This window comes from Nicotiana tomentosiformis, chromosome 1, assembly GCF_000390325.3.
Source record: "Nicotiana tomentosiformis chromosome 1, ASM39032v3, whole genome shotgun sequence".
In the NCBI taxonomy this organism is placed as follows: Eukaryota; Viridiplantae; Streptophyta; class Magnoliopsida; order Solanales; family Solanaceae; genus Nicotiana; species Nicotiana tomentosiformis.
The window spans coordinates 57124302-57132221 of NC_090812.1; the positions used below are offsets into that span (position 1 = coordinate 57124302).

Here is a 7920-nt window from a genome sequence, read left to right on the forward strand (position 1 = left end):
GTTCCGGTAAGAGAGAGAAAGTTTGATTGATAAGGGCATTCTGTGAATGGAGGAATTAGAACAAATCTGATCTGAAGTAATGTGCTGCCGCGAATTGGCTAAAAGAGTTTCAATAGTACAGGAAACCATTTCCGCTAAAGAGTTCTATATTGCAATGTTTTTTGGCGGGTCGCTTTCTTTTGAAAAGAGAGGTTTCGCCCTTTCCGGCTCTTCTCCTCCATGCCTCAGTTGCCGAGTATGTATTGGTATAGTTTCAAAGTTTTAAGCTGGAGCCTCACATCACGGAATGAATGTTTTGTTTTCAAATCAGCTTCGAAGAATGGCCGAGAATCGTCTTCCTAAAAAGAAGAGTCTTCGTTTGAAAAAATATAGTTTTCAATTGGCTCAGCTTCCTTAGATAATCAAATCAAGTTTCAAGCCCGTCAGGTCAATCGTTTTAAAGAAAGAAAATAAAGGCCGAAATCAAGATGAATGTCGACCCGGTAAATCACCTAACTTTGTATAGCTGAAAGTTGCCAAATCGGTTGAAAGAATTGAAAGGAATGTTGGAAAATGAGCTTCAAAGCTTGAACTTCCACTTTCAATAGTCAGAAGAAGAGCAGATGGCACCAGTCCTGATTGATTGTTTTGAAGTCAAGGGCTTTTTCCTACTAATGAGTACAAATATGCAGCCTTAGCATTAGAAAAAGCATTAGCAGGGGTATGTGCGAAGTCTTCAATGAATACTGGGGAATTGGCCAAGTATTACTTCACTTCCTCTTAGTACAAGCTATTCCTTAGCGATTGTTCATCTTCCACTCCCCGTGGCCTCCAGAAAGAAGGCGTTCTTTTGAATTGCACTTCTTCATGTCTTGGTTCACCGTCGTTCTAAATAATTCAAATAGTTGATCGAGAAAGCACCGCCCAAAGGTGCTCATTGAGCCGGTCCTCGGTGGCTAAAATCATCTCAAAGTTGAAGTGAAGAAAAAAGCCAAGTTATTGTAAAACAGAAGAATTAAATTCTATAAGGTAGGGCTTTAGTTTTTCACTAGAAGCTATCCTAGAGTTGATCCACAGGTTAACCCCGAAATGAGTTGATCGGAAGGTTAACCCCCGTAATTGACCCTTAAGCTTGGGGGAATCAAAAACTATTGTATCTTTTCTAAAACGACACTCTCCCTTGATTTCCACAATAATGTTTGCTTATGAAACCTTTTTTCACGTGGTTCTGGTCTCTTTTCGATTGCTTGATAAAGGGGAACAAAAATAAAAGCCCTATACACCAAAAGTCAAAAGGGGAAATCCCTTGATTAGGTCTTGATTGAGACCGAAGGTAAGGAGGTCCCCCTAATGAAAAAAGGGCTAAAAAAATGACGAAGTAATTTCGTGTATAAAGATATGGGTTTCCGGGTTTAGATCAAAATTACATTCCCCGAAAACCAAGATTGGAGTATTAGACTTCTGACCCACGGGAGTATACAATGATTGAAAAGAAGCTGGTGAGCCGAGGCTTTATTTTATATAAGCCCTTTTCTTAAGGTTATTTTTAAATTGTATCCACTGCAATACTCTAACTCTCTTATAGTGGACTACATTACATGAAACGTAGTTCATGATTTCCCCTTTGCTCTCTTTAGCATTTTGGTTTAACACCACGCAGGCAGTTGGTACCTTCCCAGCTTCTTCATCAGGTAACCTACCAGTTCAACACATTGTCAGCGGTATTTTTCCTGTAAAAATTCATTAATGAATCAGTATCTCCTTTACTTGAGCACGGGTTTCGACTTCCACTAAGAGCCCAGTTAGAGAATTATCATCCTTGCTTCACTTACCGCCTTCGTCTTTCGCCAGGGCTTATACTTCATCAATGTCCTTACTGCATTTCACACTTTTCAGGACCTCGATCAAAGCCCCCAGTCTCAAAAACTTCAGCATGTATGGATAGATGTCATACAGCCGTTAGCGATTAAGTATTTTGTATATAGAAGGATGGTGACCCTCCTCTCAACCCAATCCCTTACTTGACCCTCAAAACTCACTATCGAGTTGTAACCGAAGTAGATCAAGAGAAGGGACAATGCCCAGATGACAAATTTGACCCAATGTCAAACAGGCCAAAGTCTATGAATGAGACGAGTCAGGGATCCAGAATGACTTCATTGACTGATCACCGAGCAAGAAAGACGCTTTACACAGCATTTCAGGTCAGAAAACTCTACAAGCGTGTCATCAAGTTAGGTTAGGCCAAACTCGGAACTAGATATGGTCACCTTTCTGATTTAACACCACAGGCGATGGTCAGAGATCATCCTCTCAATAGGACAGAAAGAAGAAATCTCCCTAGGCAGAACCTAGACGGTTTCTGGAAGCATCCTTTACTTTGTTGTTCACAGTAGCAGCTTGCTAAGTGGGAGAATGAGGACCGTCGGATCGAGGGCATGGAGGATATAACATAGAGTTGGAGGCCTTATTTATGGGACATCCAGAAAATCCATCAGATTAAAGAAGCCTTACTTATACCCCTGCTCTCTTCTATCCTTGATGGATCAATTGAAGAACTTTACAGATCAAAATGGAATTCTGAACCGCTATAGAAGCGAATGACTTGATCGCGAACTATAGTCTTTGTTTGTTCGATTGATCGAATCGAATCGATTGGGCTTCGTTCCGGGTAGTGTTTAGTCATAAGCCTGTCTTTTTTGGTCTTCACTTGTCTGCTTTCATTCCACTCCTTTCCAACTCATTTCTCTAGTTCAACAATTTCAACATCGCGCCCCTTCTCCAGGGCGGCAGATGGGTCTAGAGAACCGAACTGTCGCACGATTTCAATCCGGTTAGAAAAGCCTCTCCTGAGCAATTCACCTGCTCCCCTCTGACTTAGGACTCATTACCCGCTTGAAAGCCCTACTTCTATCTTGCTTAAAACTAGAACCCGGACTGTATTTACTCTTTCTCTTTCTTCTCTACTTGGTAGCTGCTTCTTCACCGTTCAAGTAGTTGTGTTGTATCAATATGGCAACTCGGTTGCATCATGGAAAGTTCATTAAAAAATCTTCCAACATCTCAATATTCTCCTTTTTTCAACACCTCCAATCTATGCACCATGTTCGTTCTGTGACTCTCCATATTTTCCAAATTTCAAACCGCTACACCCCAGCAAGAAAATGGATCGCTAATGCCCTTATTAGAATAGGCTTGAGCTCTAGCGCGCCCCTATCTCGTCAGTCGTTTCTTGTTCGGTCAAGCACTTTGTTCCTTACTTTCCAGTCTTTTTCTGAAGTTCCTTCTAGATTATTGTCAAATAGGTTCTTCTGCCGCTTCATTGGTTGATCGGAATACAAGGGTGTCAGCACTACGAAATCAAATCAGACAATAAAGATCAATACAAAGTTAGAAGGAAACTAAGCATCAGGCCCTAAGCCAAAAAAAAATTGGATAGTACCGTCAGTTTCATCACTGAATTGGGTACATCTGGGTTGGTGGAAACTAGGTCTGCGTGTCAAAGAAGATCTCTGTTATTGAGTCCCTTCTAAGCAAGCTCAGGATATGGGCAGCGCATATGATAGACGATTAGGGAATTTTCTTCTTAATAGAGTACCAGACTTCTCACACAGCTATATGACCAAAGATCAGGTCTCCGACCAAACATCCCTTAGCTACTTTGAAGCAACACATTTCACACTTAATTAAAAGGGCTTAACGATGCCATAGTATGTACACGCCTGACTTATCCCTTATTCAGGATTGGTTATTTTCTCATACCGAAACGAACTTAGTTTCTCTAATTCCAACCGGAGCGATGTTGGGAACTTGCACTGCTGATAACAAACAAAAGCTGGATTCTATCTCTTCCTTCTGTGAAGCGTATCTATTTGTTGGTTGATTGGCTTGTGGTGCTGCTCTAACCACGCTGTAGAGTATAACCACAGTTCTTCCTTACCTTTCATGGTGAAATTCCACTTCCCTTTTTCATAGCTATTATGGAGGAGCCACTGCCCTCACTAAATTCTAATCTCGAAATTTTTACCCGATCAGGAAATGCTTATCTTATATGGCACCATAGGTCTGAGTTTCGTTTCCTATATGCACTTTCGTTCCATCTGACTTCAAGAACTTGTAGGGGTCACCCACCCTTTCCCCTTTACCCTCTCACTCCCTAAGGAATGAAAGGCCACATCTAAGCCCAAACCACTAGAATACGAATGAGATCTAGAATCACACCATATAATAGTACATGGATTTTCTTCTCAAACCCACCTCCTCCAAATAAATTGCACCTCCATAGTTCAATTCAAGATAGATAGAAGGGAGAATGCCGCTGAGAAAGATAAGATCTACCAGTCTCTCCTTTTTTTAATTCCATCAAAGGCCAGTTCTAATTTCTCCTTAGAAATTTCATCCACAAGCCTTTTATAAGGCAGGCTACGGTGGTCCCCTGGTTCTCTATTTCCTTAAGGTGGTCCAAGTACGTATCTAATGAGAATGCCCTACCTTTAGGATAGAAGAGCACCCCCTAATCTGGTGCCTTTTCTCTAAAATGGAATCTTATTAAACCCTATCCGAATGAAGGGCTTCCTCTATCTTAAGCTTTGTTTGGAATTGGGTCTCAATTATAACCTCATAAATATCTTCCGGCAAGGGACGCTTGAAAGTATTTATGCTAAGACGATCACTGAGCTCCCGACGCCTCTGTCCGTCCTTCTGTAATGGATGATAAACCCCAGCAATAGGCGCTGCTGGTTCACTAGGGTTGGGAGAGTCCGGGGCCGGTTGGTTGAGACTGGCTTCGGAATTACCAAGGGAACTGCTTCCAAATAAATCAGTCCATGTGAAGCCCCTTCCTCCAGCGCTCTTACCTGATCCTGAGCCAGAGGCCCCCGAAGGAGCCATCATCATCTTATTTTCCAGATTAAGACCCACAAAAACCATTGCAAGTAGGAAACCTCCGGAATACCACTCAAACCGCCTAACAACCAAGTGAACAAGAATTCGTTGGTATAAGCTCTCCAATAAGATATCAAAATTTAGACCAAACGATTGTAGTAATAGAGAAATGAAGCCAAGAACACCAAATAAAATGAGAAGGGAAAAGACCCTTCCTTGAAGACGAGGAGATAAGGGACGAAGGATATTCATAGTAGTGCTGTTAGTATGATCGCTATTTCCTGCGCATCCCTTGTCCGTAGTGATATCCTAATTCGGCTACCTCTCCCACTCATCAAGTCAGACGTCATAAAAGAAACTATTGCCAAGGTAGACCGGAGTACGCTATGCCCCATCACCTACAAAAAGATTAGTTACGGAAGTATTGCGCTTCTCAAGGCCCTCTGTGTCAGAGTTACCCCGCCGGGGAGATCCAGTCACCCGAAGTTCAAGTTTGATCCATTAGGTTCTTTTTTTTCAGAAAAGAAATGATAGACAAGAAAACATCTTTGATTACAATTAAAAGGAACAATCGCAAATAAACCAAGATCCAATTTCGGGTCATTTCTTAATGAACATGATCTACCATAATCTCTTCGATCCTTCCTTCATATACCTTCCCACCAATAGATACAACCGAACCACGTCTACAAAATGCCAGTACCATGCAGCTGCTTCAAAGTCAATGTGATGCTCTTTCGTCAGATGACCAAGATATTGGCGAATACCACATATGATCGAGAAAATAGTACCTATAATCATATGAAAACAATGAAAGCCAGTTGCTAAGAAAAAGGTAGAACCATAAATACTATCCGAAATAGTAAAAGGTGCTTGATAATATTCCATTCCTTGAAAGCCTGTGAATACTAGATCCAGTGAAACGGTAGCTACTAAAGCGTAAACTGCTCGTTTTTCCTTCCCCGCGAGTATAGCATGACGAGCCCAAGTTACGGCAGCTCCGGATGAAAGGGGAATAAGGGTATTAAAAAAAGGGATTTCCTAAGGATCTAAAACCGCAATCCCTTTTGGGGGCCAAATACCTCCGATATCTACCGTAGGTGCCAAAAAAGAATGAGAAGAATCCTGAAAAAGAGCAAAAGATAACATAACCTCCGATACGATAAACAGAATAAAACCATATCGAGGTCCTAATTGTACGACTTTGGTATGATGTCCTTCGAATGTAGATTCACGTAGAACATCGTGCCACCATACAAACATGGTACATAGGATAAATATGAGGCCCAAAATGAGAAGTGTTGCAACCCTTTGAAATGAGTGCATGTACATCACACTTCCTACGGTTGTTGCCAAAGCTCCGAGTGAACCCGAAATAGGCCATGGACTTGGATCTACTAAATGATAAGAATGCCTCTGAGATTCAATCATAAACCACTTTGCCTCAGTTCTATGTAAACCCCCCCTTCACCCCACCCCCTAAAGTAGTAAAGTAAATAAGGGCTCTTTGGGGTCTAATTTTCTTTATATCTAACAGGACAAACAAAGAAATAGGAAGGGATAGTTCTTTCATTCCATTGATAGAAGTTTAACTAGAAAAAGACTCTCTCTATTACTTTGAGAAGAGAATCGTTGGATTGACTGACGAACTACATGGGAAAATAGACCTTCTTTCTTTGATTTGAAGGAAGATTCTTTGAAAGTAACAATTCCATTCAGTTCGCTTTCGGAAAACTTGCTGGTCGCGGATTAGTTTGTTCTGCGCCGCCAGCGGCCTCAACTCAAAGGCACTGGTTGATCTCTCTGGTTGAGGCTACATTCATTTATTCATATTCAACACGACACGTGAGAAGGGCTTACTCTACTAGTGACTCGGCTTGGTCTCGCTCCCTTCCCATACTATTCCTCCTCACTAAAAAGAGCGATTGAGAATCTCTAGAACCTTTCTGAACGTCTGTCTTCGCGGGGCGATTGGAAAAGAAAGGAGTATTTAATTCTTTTACTGCCTTCTATTCCACTATTCTGATAGAATTAATTGCTCTTCTGAACGACCAAGTCATAATGAGATTAAAAACTGATGCTTCCTTGGCCGTATGGAACATGGATTAGCATTATGTCATTCCTATAAGTGATGACCCACCCAGGATTGCTATGTATAGACTTAGAGATCAAATATAATATGTTTCTTTCCATTCCTCGTGAGCCAGTTATTTCCCCGAAATAAGAGATTAAAGTCATTTTCCTCTTTTTTCCCAAGAAGTCGATGGTGTTACAGCATTGGGATACTTCAAATAAACTTGAGTACATATAGGATACATCGGTGCTAAAACCGTTTCTCAAGATATCTTCCAAACTGTTGGGGTCGTTGCTCCGGATCTTGTTCTCCCGGTGTGAAACCAGTTGGTTCTGTTGTTTTAGAATTCTGCTGATCCCAAGTACTCCATCTTCATCATTGCATATAGGAATATAGAAAGTAAAGAGGAAAAGGCATGACTAGAAGAATTGTTTGAAATAAGTGAATTTATCCAGTTGAGGCATTATAGATTGATTGAGGCAAAACGATTCCCTCAATACAACTTAACTCCATCAAGCTGTACAAGTAGTGAAGAAGTATAGAGCACTTTGGTTGGTTGTTGACCAACGGAAAGCATGGGAGAAAAAAAGATGGACGAAGACAACAAAAAGGGACAATTCCCTATCCTAAGTGACACCAAAGTACTCTTCAAGCGGATTTGAAAGCATCAGTTTGAATCAGACAGAAGGTTCACCCCTCACCTAGTCTCTGCCATTCCGAAAATAGCAGAGAAAGTCATGATAGACGAGGCTATTTTGCCCTTGCTGCTGTAGTTGAAATATCATTCTCAGAAGAAATTGTTCGAGTACTGTCTTCATTATAGGATCGCGGGGATGTGGATCGGTCAGACCAGCTTTGTCTAACTGCAGAATTATATACTCTAGGATTTCTGGCCTTAAGCCTTGTTCCCTAAAAGGGGATTCGCATAAAATCGGAAGAAATTCAATGTCCGGTTCATTGAGAAAGAGATTAAAAAGTTGATC

The 7920-nt window shown here is 41.2% G+C and overlaps 1 pseudogene; it reads right to left on the reverse strand.

The window, feature by feature from the left end:
• Window positions 1-4527: 4527 nt before the first annotated feature.
• Window positions 4528-6422, reverse strand: LOC108946935 (cytochrome c oxidase subunit 3-like; annotated as a pseudogene).
• Between the last annotated feature and the right edge of the window lie 1498 nt (window positions 6423-7920).